General features: G+C 44.3%; 1 protein-coding gene across 11 annotated transcripts in view; it reads left to right on the forward strand.

Moving 5' to 3' along the window:
• Positions 1–22600, forward strand: part of arhgap32b (Rho GTPase activating protein 32b) — a 618422-nt gene that overhangs the window by 486198 nt on the left and 109624 nt on the right. The gene's annotated exons all lie outside the window — the stretch shown is intronic.

Here is a 22600-nt window from a genome sequence, read left to right on the forward strand (position 1 = left end):
AAGTAGATTGGACCTACAGTTTAGAAAAATGAGGTCATCTCCTTGTCACATTTTTAACCCTTTGGACTCCAGCCATTTTTACCCTTTTGTAGTGGTGCTATAGATAGACTTCAACTCCCAGAAGTCTAGTGAACCGGCACGGGATGTCATCACGTTATGACGTGCCACGCGTGGTTCATTGTTTTAAAAGAATACGTGTGCGTGACTCGAGTAAACGAGTTCTGATTTACCTGCAACTGTGTGTGTTGTTATTTCACGTTTGTCAGCCACCACTGCGTTTTCAGTGGCTACAATTGGTGACCCCAATGGATCCAAAATGAGCTTTTTGACCACATGGACACTGCAGCTGATGCTGTTAAGCTACTGCCCTTCTGGACGGCGGAACCAGAGCTGTGGTTTTGACAGGCTAAGGCACAATTTCACCTCAGGAAGATCCAGGTGGACACAACTCGCTTTTATCACCTCATCAGTGCTTTGGACCAAGCCACTGTCAAGCAAGTCAGTAATGTCCTGTGTGATCCACCAGAGCCTGGAGAGCACAAGTATGATCCTCTATGGCATGTCCTGCAGAGAGAGGGCTGCCAGACTGTTACACATGGAAGAGTTGGATGACCGTGCCCCGTCCGAGCTAATGGACGGACATGTTGTGCCTGGCATCCACCAACAGCCAAATATGTTATTCAAACAGCTCTTCCTGGAGAGGATGCCAGAAGACATTAGACTCTTATTATCGTAGAATTCTTTCGAAGACCCCAGGACAGTAGCTGCAGAGGCAGAAAAACACACCAAAAGAACTTCGGATAGTGTCACTGCATCACAGCTGTCTGCACCCAGTACCTCCATTCTTGACACTACTTCCCAAGCCAACGCTCTCAACACACCAGCTGCTATAACGAGGCAACGACTCAGGTCAGGCGTTGTTGACATTTCCACCTGCTGTTTTTACCACTGACTTTGGGGAGTCAATGCACATCAATAAAATGCCCTGGCCAACCGTCGTTAATTGCTGCAATGGTTGGCCGAAAATCTACAGGCCTTCTATATGTTTGGGATCAGCAATTCCAATGTAAATTTTTGGTGAACATAGGATCAGAAGTTACTGTTTTTCCATCAAACGGTTTCGATTATCCTACCTCTAACCTCCAAATCACAGCAGTCAATAGTTCCAACGTACCCACATACGGCACCAAAAAAATGAATGTTCAGTTCGAGGAGAACATTTACACATGCCTTTTATTATAGCGGCAATGTCACGACTGCTACTCAGGGATGATTTCCTTCAAGCTCATTTGTTCATGGTGGATTTAAAAGGGTGTCGGCTGGTGGACAGTACCACCTTTCAAACAATTCACCTGGCAGAATCCCATGCTCCTGTGCTATGTCTTCAAGCCCTGGGTAAGAGTGTTGATAAGTTTTCCAGACTTGTAGAAGAGTTTCCCAAAATTACAACACTGCAGTTTTCAGCCTCCATTACAAAACATGGAGTAACTCACCATATTTCTACCAAGGGTCCTCCCATTCATGCTAAGGCACGTCGCTTGCCTCCAGAGAAACTGCAATTAGCTAAACAAGAACTCCACAAAATGGAAGAGCTCAGGATAATTCACAGGTCCGACACCCCATGGGTGTCTCCATTGCATTCAGTCCAAAAATGCACCGGAGGGTGGAGACCTTGTCAAGATTATAGACAGCTCAACGACACCACTATACAGGTTTGCTACCCTATTCCCCATATTCAAGATTTTTCAGTGAATCTGCATGGGGCAAAAATCTTTTCAAAAGTGGAGTTGGTGCACGGATATCACCAGGTGGTAGTGGAGCCAGACGACATCCTGAAAATGGCAATAATTAACCCTTTTAGATTGTTCAAATTTTCACGTATGTCTTTTGGGTTAAAAAAATGCAGCTGAGACCTTCCAGCGAGTTCTGGACACAGTAGGGCGAGGCATGGTCAATGTCTTCATTTATCTAGGCGACATATTAGTCACCAGCAAAACTAAAGAAGAGCACGTGGAACATCTGCGTACACTCTTTAGATGCCTGCGAGAACTTGGACTGACCATCAATCCTGATAAATGTGTTTTCAGACAACAATCTATAGATTTCCTGGGGTCTACAATCACCGACAAGGGTGTGGTTCTGCCGCCTTCCAAAATTGACACCATCACTGAATATCTCAGGCCAACCACTGTCAAAGGTCTGCAAGAATTCTTGGGCGTGGTTAATTTTTTTTTATCGTTGATTCCTTCCAGCTGCAGCTCTCGTTATGAAGCATCTGTTCAATCTGGTGACTGGTCAGGCCAAATCTATTCAGTGGACAAGTCCCCATAAAATGTTACGCAGTCCAGAGGATCCCAAAGACCAGCAGCAATAGATATGCACCACAACACAGGGTTACTTAAACAAAAGTAGTTTTTAATTATATTTGAAAAAGAAAACAGAATTAAACTTTAACTTATTACTTAACCTACCTAACCTACTTAATCCCCCCCTCTAATACTAAGCGCAGTCATGTGTAATGTATATCTAAGATTAGAAAAGTTCTTTGGATCACAGTCCAATCTCACTGGTTGCAGGCAATTCTTGTACTGTGCACAGAAGTTAGCATTAACAAAGTTCACCAGTCTTTGGTGCTTAACAGACAAATGATTGCACGCAGGAGGGTTATTGCTGTTTTTCAGAGAGAGATTCCTTTTCCAGGACATCCATAACTGATTCCTTCTCAATCAGTCTTGCTGACGAAACTTGCCCTCTTCACGGTTCTCCAGATTATCCTCTTTATTTCAGGTCACCTTTCAGATCATCAGTCTTCTCCCTTGACCAGGCAGCCTTCCAAAGTTTGCCAGCTTGTCCCTCTGGAATGGATTTCTGTGACTCCTTCTATCTCTGTTTCACACCCTTCCTCTCTGAGACCAAAACTGTTCTCCTGCAATGTTGCTACTTTGTTGCTCCTCTGCAAAAAACATTCTGCAAAAGTTCTATTTTAAAATGTGTTTGTGTGCAAGCTACTCTAGAAATTCCTCCCAAGCCACCTCTAAATACTCTTGTCACAATAGATGAAAAGTCAAAATGCTTTCTGAAAACAATTAGCTCAAGCAACCATGCTCAGTTATCCAGTCCTAAACGCAGTCACCGCCCTTTCAACAGACGCGCCTAATGTGGCAATAGGGGGCGCTCTGCAGCAGTATGTCGATGGACAATGGAATCCATTGGCATTCTTTATGCACCACCTCCGTGAGGCTGAGAAAAAAAACAGCACTTTTGATAAAGAGCTCCTAGCTGTATATTTGTCCATCCATTACTTTTTGGAAGGCAGACACTTCACCATGTTCACAGACCATAAACCCTTGACCTTCACGTTTTCTAAGGTGTTGGAGTCCTGATCAGCTCTATAACAGCGGCAGTTTCTTCATTTCAAAATTTCTACTAGAATAATGCACATTTCTGAAAATGACAATGTAGTGGCTGATGCACTTTCCCACTCAGTTGTGCTCAAGGTATCAGCTATGGACCAGGGTATTGACTACATGCCTTTTGCCGCTGCCCAAGCACAAGACGTGTATCACACCTTGATAATCAACCTGCAATGGAAGGATGTGCAAATCGAAGCCGACGGCAAGCTGCTCTTTTGTGACGTCTCAACAGGACATCCACAGCCAGTGGTTCCAGCTTCGTGGAGACGTCACATTTTTGATTCTGTCCGTGGTCTTTCTTATCCATCCGTCTGATTATAGACATATTTGTTTGGTATGGTCTAAAGAAAGACGTTACACGAATCTTGTGTAGCTTGTCATAAAGTCAAAATCCATTGGCATACAAAAGCACCACTACAACCCTTCCCACCAGTAACTCGCCATTTCAACCATGTCAATGTGGATGTTGTGGGACCAATTCCAGTTTCACGATACTACCACTATCTCTTCACGGTTATTGACAGATTTATGAGATTGCCTGATGGCAGAAGCTCCTACGGACTCTTGTGTATAAGCATTCCTTGGTGGTTTGCTTCGGCCTACCAGCGCACGTCCCTTCTGACAGAGGACCTCAATTTACATCTTCATTATGGACAGCCTCATCTCGGCGCTTCATCATACAGATGCCTATCACCCTCAGTCCAACGGGATGGTTGAACATTTCCATTGTCACCTTAAATCAGCCTTAATGGCCCGTTTGGATGGTCCGAACTGGACAGACGAATTACCATGGATGTTGCTCGGCATTAGGACAACTCCAAAAGACGATCTCCACATTTCATCTGCAGAGCTAGTATATAGTATGCCTTTGGTTGTCCCAGGAGAATTTGTTCCGCATGAATCCAGTTAAAATTAAGATCCCAAAGAGCTGCTGAGCAGACTAAGGGGTACTGTAGAAAAATTATCCCCTGTAGCACCATCATCACATGGCAAACATGGTTCTTTTATCCCACACAAACTGAAGAACTGTGAATACGTGTTCGTACGTAGAGGAACACATGCACAGTTCTTGCAGGTGTCATATGAGGGACCATACAGTGTGATAAGACAAACAAGGTCAACCTGCATCTTGGACATTGCCAAGCAGCCTCTGTCATTTACAATTGACATGCTCAAACCTGCCCACGTTGACAAAACTGCCCCTATTCAACAGCCAGGAGTCCAACGCAGGAGTCGACCTCCCAAAAAATTACCCGGTGATAATGCCAATTCTGGAGTGGTGGTGGGGGGGGATGTATCAGCGTTATTCGAGTAAATGATTTCTGATTTACCTACAACTGTGTATGTCGTTATTTCACGTTCATCATCTAATACTCCTGGTCTTAGCCAATGTGACTATCTCCTTCATTGCAAACTCCTGAGTGAGCAGAGGAGGGGGAGTCGGAGCACCTTACAGTGTCTTTGCGTACAACTCCTATGGGAACCATCCAATATTCTCTTTCAGAATTATTACAACTCAAATTCACAGCTACAGAAACCTTCTTGGTTAGAGCTTGCGATTGACGGGAACAGCAAACTCCAGCAGACTGCAGAGATTCAAATAGCCAGTGTATGAGAAACTGATGTATGGGCCGTTCGAACATAAGGGGCGATCTGAAAAACTGATGCACGGACTATTTAAAGACTGCGGGTGATGCGTGCAGCCGGCGCACAGACCATGTCAAGACTGTGGGCGACTCAAACAGCTGACCCAAGGGCTATTTAAAAACCGTGGAAGGTAAGAACAGCCGGTGCACAGGAAACTTAAAAAAGACCTAATCGCACGGACGCAGAGGGTGGCTACAGTTGAAATTCAGACACCAGGCACTAAGGCCTCCACTTCCTACCATCCTCTTGGCCAATAAACAATCGTTGGAAAATAAGCTGAATGAACTCAGAGCCTGATAACAGCAGGAGAGGAACATCAGCGATTACTATGTGATGTGCTTCACCGAGACATGGCTGAAGAAGGGCATTCTGGACATAGCACTACAGCCAGAAGGCACCACCTTCCGCTGCACAGATCAGACACCGGTATCAGGAAAACCCAGAGGAGGAAGTGTTTACGTCATCATCAATTGATCATGGTGCACAAGCGTGACTGTTATGTCCCAGTCCTCCTCCCTCAACCTGGAACCTGGTAATCAAGTGTCACTCATTCCATTTGCTGATGGAGTTCACCACCATCATTCTGGTCGCAGTATACATTCCACCCCAAGGCAACATCAGTCTGGCACTGCATGGGCTAAGCACTCTGGTCAGCAGCCATGAGAAACCACACCCTGACTGTAGGGGACTTCAACCAGGCCAACCTGAAGAAGTCTCTAATAAATTATCACCAACACGTTACCTGCAAAAGCAGAGGAGCCATCACACTTTAACACCATGAAGAATGCCTACAGAGCCATCCCATGGCCACACTTTGGCAAATCTGATCACCTGGCCGTACTTCTACTCCCAGTGTACAAGCAGAGACTGAGGACCACAGCACCAGTGGTGAAGATAGTCAGGGAGGTGGAGGAGTGCCGGCAGGACTGCTTTGAATCAGTGGAAAGACCATACAGCACATTACAGGCCCTTTGGCCCTCAATGGTTGTGCTGACCCATATATTCCTTAAAAAAAGTACTAAATACCCCATAAACCTCCAATTTTCTTCCATCCATTTGTCTGTCTAAGAGTCTCTTAAATGCCCCCAATGTTTCAGCTTCCACCTCCATTCCTAGCAAGGCATTCCAGGCACCCACAACTCTCGGTGTAAAAAAAACTTACCCTGATGTCTTCCCTTCACAGCCCTCTCCTAACTTTGTACATATGTCCTCTGGTGTTTGCTGATCCTTCCCTGGGAACAGGTGCTGCCTGTCCACTGTATGTAGGCCTCTCATAATCTTGTAGACCTCTATCAAGTCTCCTCTCATCTATGCTCCAAAGTGAAAAGTCCCATCTCTGCAAACCTTCCCTCATAAGACTTGTTTCCCAATCCAGGCAACATCCTGGTAAATCTCCTCTGCACCCTCCCCATAGTTTCCAAATCCTTCCTATCATGAGGTGGCCAGAACTGTACACGATACTGTAAGTATGGTCTTACCAGACCTCTCTACTCTTGAATTCATTCCCTTTATTAATGAATCCCAGCATTCCAAAGGCCTTCTTAACTATCCTATCAACCTGTGCAGCGATCTTGAGGGATGCATGGATTTGAACCCTAAGGTTCATCCACACTCTTAAGTAACTAACTATTAACAGCTATCTGGTTTGTCCTTCCCAAATGCATCACCTCACATTTATCCGGATTAAAATCCATCTGCCACTTTTCTGCCCAACTCTGTATCCTGTCTATATGCTCTTGTAACCTTCTACAAGTTTCAGCTTCATCCACAACTCCTCCAACCTTCATGTCATCTGCAAACCTACTGACCCATCCTTCTGCCTTTCCATCCAAACAGATGGCATTAATATCGACTTCTCTGGCTTTCATTAAACCGCCCCCCCCCTTCACTTCTCCTGTCATCTCTTCATTCCCTGTATCCCTTCACACAGACATAAATTCCATCCAGATCATTTATATAAATCACAAAGAGTGGGGGTCCCAGAACAGCTCCCTGTGGCACTCCACTAGTCACCCACCTCCAGGCAGAATACTTCCCTTCCACTACTACTACTCTGCTTTCTTCCTCCAAGCCAATTTTTTAACCACACAAGCAAGGTTCCATTGATCCCGCGACTCATCCTAAAACTTGAATGAATATGTCACGGTTGTCACCGACTCAATGAAGACCTATGTGGATGAGTGTGTGTCCATGCGTACATACTGGGAGTACCCCAAATAGATGCCGTGGATGAATAAAAAGATTTGCAATCTGCTGAGGGCAAAATCGATGGTGTTGAAGGCCAGTAATCCAGATCTCTTCAGGTACGACCTGCAGAAGACAATTCCAAGGGAAGCTAGAGACAGGGCAAGGCAAACACTATAAATGGCTATGATGCTTCACTATCTAATCAGCTGACTCTTTTTATGGTCACTTTGAAACAGAGAATTCAACGGTAACTGGGAATCCCTGCCAAAGCTGAAGACCCTGTAATATCTATCTCAGAGGCCAATGTCAGAATATCCTTCAAAAAGGTGAACCCTCGCAAGACATCAGGCCCAGATGGCATACCTGTCAGGGTACTGAAAATCTGTGCCAACCAACTAACCAGACTGTTCACAGACATTTTCAATCTCTAATTTCTGCAGTCGGAGATACCCACCTGCTTCAAAAGGGCATAAATCGTTCCAGTGCCCAGGAAGAGTAGAATGAGCTGCCTCAATGATTATCCCAACAGCACTAACATCTACTGTTAATGCTTCGAGAGGCTGGTCATGGCCAGTATTAACTTGTACCTAAGTCATGATCTGGCCCTACTGCAATTCAACTACCATCACAAATGCTCCACAGTAGATGCAATATCACTGGCTCTCCACTCAGCCTTGACAACAGCAACACGTACATGAGGCTACTCTTCATCGACTACAACTCAGCTTTCAACACCATCATGCCCTTAGTGCTGGTGGTGCTCTACTCATTCTACATCCATAACTGTGTGGCTTGGCATAATTAAAATGCCTTCTACAATCTTCTGATGACTACTGTTATTGGAGGAATCACGGGGCCACAATGCAGTAGCATACAGGAGGGAGATAGATCAGCTCATTGAGTGGTGTCCCAACAACAACCTTGCAATCAACGTTAGCAAAATTAAGGAGCTGATTGTGGACTTCAGGAAGGGTAAATCATGAGAACACAAACCAGTCCTCATCAAGAGGTTAGTACTGGAAAAGGTTAAGTTATTCAAATTCCTAGGTGCCAGCATTTCTAAAGATCTGTCCTGAGGCATCCACGTTGATCCAATCATGAAGGAAGCTCACCTGCAGCTATATTTTGTGAGGAGTTTGCAGAGAAATGGTATGTCACCAAAGACTCTTGCAAATTTCTACAGGTGTACCGTGGAGAACATTCTGACCAGTTGCTTCACTATCTGGTACTGAGATGTCAATGCACAGGACAGAAAAGACTACAGAGTTGTGAACTCCACCGGCGCCATCATGGGCATCACTCTTCACTCCATTGAGGACATCTAAAGAGGCAATATATTAAGAAAGTAGCCTCTATCCGCAAGGATCCAACCACCCAGGCCATGTTCTTCCATCAAGAAGGAGATACAGGAGCCTGAAGACGAACATTCGGCAGCACAACAACAGCTTCTTATCCTCTGCCATCAGATTTCTGAATGGACAATGAACCACAAACACCACCTCACTTTCTCTTATTTTGTACTAATTTATTTATTTTGAAATGTAATTTCTTGACATGGTCATGACAATAATTTCTGATTCTGCTTTACATCAAACATCTCTTTCAAGGCCTCTGAGGTGCATGGAGACATTAAGGTTCATTTATTTGCTGTGGAGCCATAAACGATAAAGGAGGCAACATGTACCTGGAGGTGGAGGAGGCTGGGGAGGATCTAAATTGCACCCACACCTCCTCCCTCATCACCAATCAGGGCCCCAAACAGTCTTTCCTAGTAAGCAACATTTCACTTGTGAATTTGCAGTGGTCATCTACTGCATCTAGTTCTCCTGCTGTGGTCTCTACATCAGACTGGGAAATCGCTTTGTTGAGCACCTTGGCTCTGTCTGTCACAATAGCGTGGATCTCCCAGTGGCCACCCATTTCAATTCTCCATTCCATTCCTTTGCCAACATGTCTGTCCATGGTCTCATGTACTGCCAGACTGAAACCATCCACAACTTGGAGGAACAACACCTCATCTTCTGACTGGCCATCTCCAAGCAGATGGCATTAATATCGACTCCTCTGGCTTTCATTAACCCCCCCCCCCCCTTCACTTCTCCTGTGTCATCTCTTCATTCCCCGTATCCCTTCGCACAGACATGATAAATTCTACCTAGTCCCTTATCACATCCAATTAACACCTTTTGATGGTCTGGATTCCTCCCCATTTGAATTCGGAGACTTTCTGATTTACCCTGCTTCTGCCTTTTCTGATTTTTCGTTGAAGAAGGGTTCAGATCTGAAATGTTGGCAATATATCTATAAGCACTTTTACACAGCCACTGAGAAGCAGAAAATTTGTGCAAATTTTCTGCTCCACTGGCAGTGTAAAAATGTAATTTTTTAACCAAGACAGAGTGGCTGCAGTGTAAATTGACCACAGGCACTCTGTAAGAAACTGAGCTAATGAATACAACGTTCACCCTCAGACAAACTCCACACACAGAAAGGCAGTGTAAACGTGCTGAGGAAAAGTGTTCTGCAAATGACCACTCCAGAGTAGGTATTTAAAAATTTACTGTCTACTCAAGGATAGTCAGCATGGCTTTGTGAAGGGAAAATCGTGCCTCATGAGCTTAATTGAGTTTTTTAAGGAGGTAACAAAAGAAAGTGATGAGGGTAGGGTGGTAGAAGTGGTCTTCTATATGGATTTTATCATGGCATTTGACAGTCTCCCCCATGAGAGACTCAATCAGAAAGTCATGAGGCATGGGATCCATGGAACCTTGGCTGTGTGGATGAAAAATTGGCTTACATGTAGAAAGCAGAGAGTAGTAGTGGAAGGAAAGTATTCTGCGAGGAGGTCCATGTCTAGTGGAGTTCCGCAGGGATCATTTCTGGAACCCCTGCTCTTTGTGATTTTTATAAATGACCTGGATGAAGAGCAGAAGGATGGGTCAGTAAGTTTACGGATGACACGAAGGTTGTGGATGGACCGAAAGGTTGTTGAAGGTTACAAGAGGATGTAGACAGAATGCAGAGTTGGGTGGAAAAGTGGCTGATGGAGTTCAATCTGGATAGGTGTGAGGTGATGCATTTTTGAAGGACAAATCAGAAGGCTGAGTACAGGGTTAATGGTCAGTTACTTACAACTGTAGATGAACAGAGGGACCTTGGGGTCCAAATCCATACATGGCTCAAGGTCGCCACAGAGGTTGATGAGATAGTGAAGAACACCTATGAGATATTGAGTTCAAGACTCAAGAAGTCGTGCAAAGAGTATTGTAGGAAAGGCAGATGAGCTTAGAGTGTGGATTGCCATGTGGAATTATGACATAGTGGCTAGTAGTACAACTTGGTTGCAGGAGAGCAGGACTGTTCCAGGCTTCTGTTATTTTAGACGCGGTAGAATGGGGAAAGGGAGGGGAGAATGAAAGGGGGAGAAGTGGCATCGCTTGTCAGAGGAAGTATCGCAGCTGTGTTCAGGCAGGGCAGACCAAAGAGCACATCTACTGGGGCTATATGGGTGGAGCTGAGGATTGGGAAAGGTATGACCACACTCATGGTGTTGTATTATAGCCACCCAATAGTCAGCGATAATTGGAGGAGCAAATCTGTAGCGAGACAGCAGACACCTGCAGGAAATGATAAGGTTGTGGTAGTAGGAGATTTTAATTTTCCACACATTGACTGGGACTCCTATACTGTAAACGAGCTGGATGACTTGGAGTTTGTCAAATGTGTTCATGAAAGTTTGCTACATCAATATATAGAGGTACCAGTGAGAAAGTGCAAACTGGATCACCTATTAGGGAACGAGACGGGACAGGTGATAGAAGTATGTATAGGGGACATTTTGGGTCCAGTGATCATACTGCCATTAGTTTCGAGTTAATCATGGAGAAGGATAGGTCTGGGCCTCGGTTTGAGATTCTACATTGGAGAAAGGCCAATTCCGAGGAAATTAAAAAGGTTCTAGAATGCGTGGATTTTCAGGTAAGGACGTGCAAGGTGAAATTTTAAGAGTACAGAGTTTGCATGTTCCTGTCAGGATTAAAGGCAAAGTTAGGTATAGGGAACCTTGGTTTTTGAGGAATATTGGGGATCTAGTTCAGAAGAAGAGAAAAGTGTACAGCATTTCTCCATATTGAAACTTGCTGTGTTTCTCTTGCATTTTTGTATAAATTATTCACTTGTTCACTTAATGTCAGATCATTTAAAATCAGGATTACTTCCACATGAACTTCAGGTCTCTTTCGATTAAGCTGCTGCCAGACACATATAAAGTTAGCTATGTGAAATATTGGTGTTACTATTCAGTGGAATGATGGAAAGCATCCAACAGTGCACTTGTAGATTACAGTGAAGTCACAGTGCTGTTTGTGGGCATTAATTACTCCATGGATCACATATACACTTTGTTTACTACGTTAGAATTTGGTTGAATTACAATATAAATATAATGTGTTATGATCGTTTGGTTCAACAGGAATTCACTAATTAGTTATTGTAAGGTTATAACATGTCAAGCAAAATTACAATATAATTACATTACAGTTAGGTCAGTGTTAATTTAAGGTAGTTCATTAAGGTACAATTATATAGTGCATTTAAAGTTCAGGTTCTGTTGATCCAGATGTAGTGTTTTTTTGGTGCTGGTAAAGACAGCAGTTTAAGGTGATGCAGGTTAATATGAGTTTGTTAATTGTGACTTTGTTTTCTTCTCATAATTTCCTGTATCCTTGGGTTTTGGTGAGAAAGATCCCTGTTGAGGGCTGAATGATTTATTTCAGTATTTCACTTGAATGTGAACTTGGAATTTTACAATCAGGGACCAATTCCCTCAGCTGCTAAAATAATTGCTTCACTTGTGGAGGAATTTAGTAAACTTTTAATTTCCTTGACATGTGCTGCTTGTTGGAATGTGTGCGTGGCTGTATTTAAGATGAGTGCACCTCCCATCTGCCTGACCAGTATTATTTCTACCACGCCAACAGCAGCTGTTGGAGCTGCTGTTCTCTCAGCTCTTGGGTTTTTGCAGTTTCAGGAATGTCATGGCTTGGTGCTAGCTCCTTTCATTCCCACTGATCACTTCTGAGCTCAGAGTCTGTGTCAAGACAGTTAATAGTATTTCCAAAAGCTGACTTGGACAAAAACATGGATGGAGCTGGGAAGAGCTGTGCTGCAGGTATTGTAGCATCCCTCCACTCAGACCTGTGATCGCAAGGATGGTTTCGGAGGTTTCCTGCATTATGTTATTAGGTTGATGTTATATTCATTGAATGCAAATGGAGGAGAAGGTAGAGGATGGAATGCATAAAAGTGCCAGAGAAATTCAGCAGGTCACATCGCATATAAAAGTCATAACAGGTGAGAGGTCATAAGTGGATATGGGTGGGAGGGTAGAAGACAAAAATGCTGAGAAGTGATGGGGGAAGGTGTAACTCTCTGAAGGGAGAGGGAAGGGGTGGGGAGCTGGAGGGAAAGAGAGAGGGATCGGGAAAGAAAGAGACGGGCGAGGGTGGAGGGGTTTAACGGGAGCAGGAGAAGTCAATTAATGACATCTGGTTGGAGAGTGCTCACATGGAATATTAGGTGTGGCTCCGACTGTGGGAGGTCTCGGTTCTGCAGTCCAAGAGGGCTATGGATGGACATGTCAATGTGGGAATGGTGTGTGGCATGTAAATGGTGGGCACTGTCATGGCAACGGACTGAGCAAAGATGCTCAATGTAAAGTTATCCCAGTCGGCATCCAGCCTCTGATGTGGAGGAGGCCACAATGGAAACATCTCATTGAGCAAGTGCTAGGGGGGTGCTGTTTCTGTCCATTATATTGGTTTGTTGTTAAAACTAATGCAGTATGAATTGTGACTGCCGAGTTAAGTGGTGTACTGGTACAACTCTGCCATGTTGCTGGATCCCAATGTGCCTTTATCTCTTCTAATATGTTACGATGGCAGTATAGTACGAATCCTTTGGCCCACAGGCTCGTGCCATCCTAATAGCCCACTCTAATCTCATTCAAGATTACTGCATAACCATTTTTCTTAGTTAATATGACTGCCTCGGGCTGACAGAGATGCTGCTCTGTGTGGAAAAGCCCATGGCAGTGACCTATTTGTTTACATCAACACGGAATGGTGCAAGGATTCACAACGAGTCACCAGTCACTGCTCAGCACTGGTGGAATTTGTGACTGTCAGATCAGACCACTTTATCTACCATGGGAATTCATCACAGTCCTCATAGTAGGATAGTAGGTCTGTACATCCCCACCCCCCCCCAGCGCGAACGCTAAGGAGGCCATCTGGGAACTATGCAAGGAAATAAACGAACTGCAGACTGCACACCCTGACGGACTAATCATCATTGCTGAGACTTTAATCAGGTGAACCTCGTGTCGTGGCTACCTAAATTCCACCAGTATAGGGTTTTGCTACGAGAGAGTATTTCCAAAAGCTGACTTGGGCAAAAAGATGGATAGAGCTGGGAAGCGCTATGCTGCAGGTCCCTCCACTCAGACCTGTGATCTCAAGGATGGTTTCCTTCATTATGTTGGACCTTGTGTACATGAACATCTTTGACGTGTATTGGGTGAAACCCCACCCCCACCTCAGATACTCAGACCACATCTCTATAATGCTAATCCCTGCAAACAGACCACTTGCTAGATGCTCCAAACCAGTCTTGAAGCAGGTTAAAACCTGGTCAGCGGGGGCCATTCACGCACTTCAAGACTGCATTGAGCTCACTGACTGGCACATGTTCTAGGAAGCAGCAACTGTTGGTGACTGCATAAATCTAGAGGAGTATATGGCCACAGTGACCAGCTACATTAGTACGACAGAGGATGTCACTGATCCCAAGTCCATCACAGGTCCTCTAATCAGAACCCATGGATGACTGAAGAGTTGCGAGTGCTGGTTAGGAACTGAGATGCGTCCTTCAGAGCAGGTGACAAGGCAGCCCTATCGATGGTAAGAGCCAAGCTGTCTAAGGCCATCAGGGAAGCTAACCATGCAAAGGCCTAGTGCATTCACAGTCACTTCCTGGACAGCAAGGACATGTGATGCATGTGGAAGGGGATCCAAGATATCACTAACCACAAGACTACTCCATCTGCATGTGGTGGTGATGCCTCTCTCCCAGAGGAACTGAACAACTTCTATGTGGGGTTTGAGGTGAAAAATGAGGTGGCAGCGAAGAAGACCACCCTCCTACAAGCGATCAGGTGCTGATGTGGCTGATGTTAAGAGAGAACTAGACAAAGTCAACTCGCGGAAAGCTGCTGGACTGGATGACATTCCCAACAGAGGAGTGCTCAGGGTTGGGTGGCTCAGCTAGCAGATGTTCTCACCGATATCTGTAATATCTCTCTGTGATCCCCTCGTGCTTCAAAGCCACCACCATTGTCCCTGTGCCAAAGAAGTCATCTGTGTCCTGCCTCAGTGATTACTGCCCTGTCACATTCACATCCATCATCATGAAGTGCTTCGAGAGGCTCATCATGGGGCACACCAAGCTCCTGCTGCCCCCATCACTGGTCCCCCTCCAGTTTGCAGATAGATCCAATCGTTCCACGGACTATACTATCGCCACCGCCCTCCATCTAGCCCACACCCACCTGGAAAATAAAGACATGTATATTTGAATGCTATTTATTGACTTCATTTCGGCATTCAACATGATCATACCTCAGTACCTGATAAGGAAGTTGAACCTGCTGGGCCTAAACACCTCTCTCTGTAAATGGATTCTCAACTTCCTAACGGGGAGACCTCAGGCAGTCCGGATCAGAAATGGCACCTCCAAGACCATCAGGACTGCGTGCTGAGCCCACTGCTGTTCACTCTGCTGACCCACGACTGTGCAGCCAAACACAGCTCAAACTACGACATCAAGTTTGCTGATGACACGACATTGGTGGCCCTTACCAGTAAGAATGGGGAGACGGCATACAGAGACGAAGTGTGGACACTAACGAACTGGTGCAGAGCAAACAACCTGTATCCGAACGTTTAAAAAAAAAGATGGTTGTCGATTTCAGGAGGGCCCTGGGGGCTCACACTCCCCTGACCATTGACGGCTCCACCGCTGAGGTTGTCAAGAGTATCAAGCACCTCAGAGTGCACCTGGTGGAGAACCTCACCTGATCCCTTAACACCAACTCCAGTGCCAAGAAAGCCCAGCAACACTTCTACTTCATGGGAAGGCTGAGGAAAGTCCATCTCTCACCCTCCATCCTCACTACCTTCTACAGGGGATGTATCGAGAACATCCTGTGCAACTGGATCACCACCTGGTTTGGAAGCTGTACCACCTCGGACGCAATACCCTACAGGGGATGGTGAAGTCAGCAGAAAAGACCATTGGGAACCTCTTCCTAGCATGGAGGACATCTACTCCACTTGATGCAGGCAGAAAGCAGTAAACATTGTGAAAGGCTCCACACATCCCACGTGTAAAGTATTCTTCCTTCTGCCATCTGGCGGGAGGTACCAAAGCACTTACACCCAGAGTGGGAAACAGCTCTCACCCCAAGGCATCAGGCTTCTGAACTCCCAGTACAGATGTGGATAGTGCGCCGTGGACTTTCAGTGTCTACGTCTCAATATCTTAATATTTTAATGTGTTAACTGCTTTACTAACTTACATCTATGTAATATGCTCCGTGGTCCTGGATAAATAAAGTAAACTCGACTTGCTGTCAGCAGCACACTGCACGCACTCACCACTCTGTGTGGTGGAAAAACTTGCGTCTAACATATATTTCCCCCCCCACCGTACTTATTTCCTAGCACCTTAAAACTATGCCCCTCATGTTTGCTAATTCAGCCCTAAAGAAAAAGCCTTTGATCCACAGGATCAAAGCCTCTCATCATCTTGTACACTCCTGTCAGGTCATGCCTCATCCCCTTCAATACTCTGGGATTCTGTTACCTTGCTGCATGAAGCAGGGAGAAATTTCTGTTTTTTTTCTTTTACACTACCATTTGAGTTTATGCTGGCAGATTAGATACTGCATCTCTGTATCATTGTTGTTTGGGTAGAAAAGGTTTTTTGTGGGGCAGAGCATCCTGCATTTTTGTGATATTGTTGATTGGGTGAGAAGAATGTTGGCTATGGATTGTGTATTTGATATGTTGCTCTTTTGGGAGGTCTTGTTGGCTGATAGGGCTTATTTTCAACCCTCATTGTGAGTCTAATTGATCTTGCTTTCTACTCCATATACCCACGAAGCTTTTGGAAATTGTGATAGTTACTGGAATTAGTGCTGAGATTCCGCTGTCCTAATTCTTTATTATCCTCATCCTAATCTGTGCATTATTCTCATATCCACCTATGGATTTAAAATTAGAATCATTGTGATTTCAGCCCTCATGCTTCTTTTACTTCTTCAACAGAATCAGAACTTCATTAACCTTCCTACCTAGTTCAGGCATTTCAACAGAACAGGGAGCTGTGAGAAAGGAATCCATATGGTTTTGCATTTTTGCGTTAAATGAACTGGCGTCACAGTGGTGCAGTTGGTAAAGCTGCTCCTCAGAGTTTCACTGGGTTGGGTTCAGCCCTGACCTCTGGTGAATTCCGTGTGAAGTTTCCATGTTCTCCCTGTAACCACATGAGGTTCCTTTCACATCCAAAAGACATGAAAGTTGGTGGGTTAATTAGCCACTGTGGATTGTCCCCAGTGTGTGGATGAGTAGTATAGTCTGGGGTGGGTGGGGGCGGGGGGTGGGGGGGTGGTGGTCAGGAATGTGGGAAGAATAGATAGGGATTAGTGTAGGATGCAAGTAAATGAGTGCTTAACATATGTCACAGCAGATCCAGAGGCCTTGTTTCCGTGCTATATGAAAGGTTTATTGAAATATATCTGGTCCTGTTCAACTTTGTCCATATTTTGGAGGGAGTGATTATGTTGATTCCAGCCACAAAAGGCTCATAGTTGAAGTAAAATCAGCTTCTGGTACATTTTTACCTTTTGCTCTGGGAGTTTGCTTAAATTAGCCATTCTTATCTAATTCAGTATTCCTGTGTAGTAGGGGTAAAAGGCAGCAAGATTCGAATGGATTGGGAAAAAGTACAGGCATGCACTTCCCTTTCTCCCCAGTGTGACTTCTGTCCTCCCAAATATTTACTGCATCATGGGTGAAAAACTGTGGATCTTCAAATGTACTTACAAGGGCTCAAATCACCAATACTCTCATGTGCTGCATTGTTTTGGAAATCAGTAACCTTATTGCATCCATAACAGTGCATTTGGATGAGAGTGGTGCAAGGTCTTTGTCTGGGACAAAAAGGAAATGAGAAAAGTTCCTTTTTTTAAAAAAAAGTCGATTTTACAAGACCACATCGACAAACTCTCCCCTTAGTTCCAGAGAATGCATTGGATTCATGGAGTTATTCAGATAACCAGAGTGAAAAGGAAAGACCCAAGCTCATTCATGCATCTGCTGAATTGTCAGCATTGTTAATGAGAAGATTGAATTGGACTACAGCATTCACTGGTCAGGCTTTCTAATCAGGGTTGGGCAGTTGGGAGAGAAATTACTTTAGATCTGGTGGAAACAAAATCTCTTCCACTTGAGAGTTCAATCAGATGCACCCATCATTCACTGGTGTGTGTTTTTTTTGTGTCTTTTCTGCTAATGCCTGTGTCTCTCTAAATGCACAAAATAGTCAGATTGTTAGTTTACTTGACACCATCTACCCTGCTCTTATTGTATGCAAGATTATTGGAGCATGGCAGGCCATTTGGCCCATTGAGCTTGCTCCACCATATAATAAGAACATGGCTGATCTAGCCATGGACTCAGCTACACGTACGTGATTAAATTCCTTCACTTTGCAAAAAATCTATCTGGATTTTAAATACAGTGCCCTCCATAATGTTTGGGACAAAAAAACTTATTTCTTCTATTTTCCCTGTGCTCCACAGTTTTAAATTTGTAATCAAACAATTCACATGTGATTCAAGGTTATTTGTACACATGTAGAAATTACAGCACATTTTATACACAGTTCCCCTATTTCACAGCACTATAATGTTTGGGACTTTTGCTTCCCAGGTGTTTGTGAGTACTCAGGTATGTTGAATTACTTTATTGGTGCATGTTTAAGAGAGCTATAGTGGCATCTCAGCTTTTGATCATCTTTGGAGTCATTAGTTGCCATTTTCAACATAAGGACCAGAATAAAACAGTAAGAGACATCTCCAAAGCATTAGTATGACCAAAATCAACAGTTTGGAATATCATTAAGAAGAAAGGGCACACTGGTGAGCTCAGTAATCACATAGGGCCTCAGAGGCCAAGAAATACCTCCTAAATTCAACAAAGCGAAGAAAAAACACCAAGCTCCTGTCCGACAGATCAGAAACACTCTTCAGGAACAGGTATGGGCGTGGCAATGACTGCTGTTTGCAGAAAACTTCATTAACAGATATGCAGAGGCTACACTGCAAGATGCAAACCACTAGTTAGCGACAAAGAGCCTGCAGAATTCTCAGAAAATATCTTGGGGATAGATAAGACCAAGATTAACCTGTATCAGACAGAGTGGTGGCAAGAGCAACCAAAATGTGGAAGCATAAAGGAACTATCCAAGATCCAAAGCATCCCACCTCTTTTATGAAATGTGGTGGTTGGGGTGTTGTGGCCTGGGCATGTATGACTGCCAGGGTACTGGCTCACTTATCTTATTGATAGCAGTGGCAAAATTGATCCTGTGGTGTACATAAACATCTGCTCAAGTTCAAGCAAATGTCTCCAAACTCATTGGATGATGCTTTATTTGATAGCAAGATAGTGATCCCAAACAGACTGCTGAAGCAACAAAGAAGTTTTTCAATGCTAAAAACTGGAAAATTCTTGAATGACCAAGTCAGTCACCCGATCTAAATTCAATTGATCACGCCTTCCATAAACTGAAAAGGAAATCTAAGGAACAAGCCCCCAAAACAAGCAGAAGCTGAAGATGGCTGCAGTAGAGACCTGCAGAGCATCACTAGAAGCGATGCTCAGCACCTGGTGATGTCTATAGCCCCTTTTCCACTAGCACCCTCTCCCAGGAACAAAGTGGGAATTTACTGGGACAGGGTTCAGTGGAAAAGGAACAAGCGTCAACAAGTTATTTCACAAGGATTAACCACCTCTATCCCTATTCATATCCCTGGCATTTGCTGATGCCGGCGTGCTGATAAAACCAGTAGAAAAGGGACAGCAGAAAGTCACCCGTTTCCAGTTGAAGGTAGAACACTCCGATCCCCGGGGATGAGTGTGTTGAATGGAAAAGCATTTAGTGTCCCAGTTAAAGGTGGCCCAGTAGAAACGGCACAAAGGGCTTCCTATCCCGGGACACTGCACGGCCAAATAACTGGAATGCCAGGGGAAAAGGGGCTTATGAATTATAGACTTCAAGCAGTCACTGCATGCAAGGGATATGCAAAAAAGTACTAAGCATGAATATGTCCCACATATTATGGGGGCTTAAAATGAGGGATATAACCATATAACCATTTACGGAGCGGAAACAGGCCATGTTGGCCTTTCGAGTCCGCTCCGGTTCACTGATTTTGTGCGCCCTCTTCAGGCATTGGTCCCGGTAGATCTTCATTCACTAACAATGGGCGAATTCAATGCAGGTGGAATCAAATAATAGCAAAACTATGAGCAAACAGATTGGCTGTCTGTGTACCAAAAAATAGTAAAACTTGTCGAAACTGGATTTATTAAGAAAAGACAAACAATGGATAATATCTCTAAGTTCATTAACTTAATCCATGTAGTACCCAGCCATTTTAAGATATTTTGCCAACTGCACCAGCATGCTATACACACTTGTGTAAAAGTCAAATTCACACTAATCCATTTCAGCCGAATCAGCCTAGCTGATTTCCCTCGCCGTGTTTACATTTGCCAACAATAAGCACATCAAGGATTGTGCTAACATTCTATGAATTAAAAAGTGCTGTAATTCCTACATGGTCAAACCAAAATGTATACAAATAATCTTGAATCAAATCTGGAATGTCCACTTTAATCTCATGAATTGTTTGATTACAAATTTAAAACTGTGGAGCACAGGGGCAAATAAAGGAAAAAAGTCTCTTTGTCTTAAACATGATAGAGGGCACAGTATATTCATTGAGGCATCCTCCACTACTTCCTTGGGCAGAGAATTCCATAGATTCACCACTCTCTGGGAGAAGCCGTTCCTCCTCATCTCCTCCTAACCTGATTCCATGAATCTGAGGTTATGTCCCTGATAATGCATCTGGATCTGGGTTTCGTATTCCAAAATATCTCTGAGCTACTGCTGAGAACCACTGTAGTCTTGTGTTAATGATTTTGGGCAGAGTGTTCCATGATTCAGATCCAGTGAAAAAGAAGGACTGCAGTTATATTTCCAAATCAGGATAATGTACAACTTCAGAGAACCTGCAGCTGGTCCTATCCAAATGCACCCACCACCCTTCTCCTATTCTGATAAAGGACCCAGGTTTGACAAGAGGCTGTTGGAATAACTTGTTTGAATACCTCCAATGCATTTTATAGCTGCAGGCCAGAAGGGAAATCATGTTGAAGTTTACAATCACATACTGTACCTGCTTCATCTTCACCAAATAATGGTAAGCAGTCCAACAAGACAACTCGACGTTCAAAAAACCATTCGGAGTAGCAGAGGAGAGCACAGTTAAGAAAGCATAAGGTTACAATGAGAAAAGTCAGTTAGTAAGTAGTCTGGGCAGCTTGAGAGCATTGTTGAGAGGTTCATTCAGGGGCCTGATGACTGTCTTTAAACCTGATGGTGGCTAATGTTACAGGGCTTACAAATAACTGGGCTGAATTTTTCTGGATAGCACAGAGTTTCTTGAGGTGAGTTGGCAATGCAAGCATGCAGTTGAAACATAAATCCCAGCAGGTCATGCACCATCCATAGGAAGTAAAGGAGAACCAATGTTTCGGACCTCGATCCTTCATCAAGTATAAGCAAAAACAGGTCGGTGCCTGAATAAAAAGGTAGCGGGTGGAGGGGAGAGGAGAGGAGAGGAGGGGGGGGACTGGTAGGCGAAGGCAAACAGATAAAAAAGGTAGATGCAGGTGGGAGGGTAGAAGAGAAAAATGCTGAGAAGTGGTGAGGGGAGAGAACAGCTCTGATAGTAGAGAGAAAGTTAGGGGTTGGAGAGCTGGAACAAAGGAGACAGAGGGGTAAGGAAAGAGAGAGACATGGAGGAGGGGATTAACAGAAATTCAAGAAGCTGATATTAATGCCATCTGGTTGGAGTGTACTCAGACAGAATAGAATTTTTTACTCCTCCAATTTGCAGGTAGCCTCAGTCTGACAATGCACAAGGCCATGGATAGACATGCTGGTGTGGGAATAGGCTGTGGAATTAAAATGCTGGGAGGTCCTTGCAGTTGCAGTGGACAGAGCAAAGGTGCTCAACAAAACAAACTCTTAGTCTGCGGCCAATCTCTCCATTATAGAGGAGGTCACATTGGAGTTCTGGATGCAGTAGATGGCACATGCAGTTTCACAAGTTTAGTGTTGCTAATTGGAAGGACTGTTTGGAGCCCTGAATGATGGTGAGGGAGGAGGTATGCATGCAAGAGTCACATTTCCTGTGGTCAGTGGAGTAGGTTGTGGGAATGAATGAAACTACATCAGAGTGGAAATTGATGAGGGAGTCCCTATAGAAAGTTGGGAGGGGAGGGGAAGATGCATCTAGCGGTGGGATCACAGTGTATTGGTGGAAATTGCAGAGGATAATGTGTTGGATGTGGAAGTGGTAGGTTAGGATAAAGAAAATCCTGCCCTTGTTGTGTTGCAGAGCAGAAGGGCCAGAGCAAATGTGTGGGAAATAGAGGAGACGTGGGTGAGAGCTGAGTTGATGACAGTAGAGGGAAAGCCACGTTTTCTGAAGAAGGATAACATCTCTGGAATGGAAGACCTCATCCTAGGAGCAGATGTGATGGCAATGAGGAATGAGTGAAAGGGACAAAATTCTTACAGGAGGCAGTGCGAAGCGGTGGACACAAAATTCCATCACACACTTTGACAAGCCTGGTAAATAGTGGAAACCCTTTAGTGTGTCAGAAAGTGAGCTATTCACTGCTTTCTGGTTAGTGGTGACCCATACGGTAATGTCATTGAATATCAAGTGTCAATATCAAGTTGCAACTAATGATTTCCTGGCACACGTATAGTGCAAATGCTGCGTGCCTCTTTTCAGCCCAGGCCTAAATGTTGTCCACATCTTACTGCATTCAGGCCTGAGTGGCTTCATTTGCTGAGAAGGGAACAGACTCTCTATTCCTTATAAGAACAATTCATAACTTTCCCAAGGGCTTTCAGAGCACTATTTTGAC

The sequence above is a fragment of the Narcine bancroftii genome, chromosome 8 (assembly GCF_036971445.1).
Source record: "Narcine bancroftii isolate sNarBan1 chromosome 8, sNarBan1.hap1, whole genome shotgun sequence".
In the NCBI taxonomy this organism is placed as follows: domain Eukaryota; kingdom Metazoa; phylum Chordata; class Chondrichthyes; order Torpediniformes; family Narcinidae; genus Narcine; species Narcine bancroftii.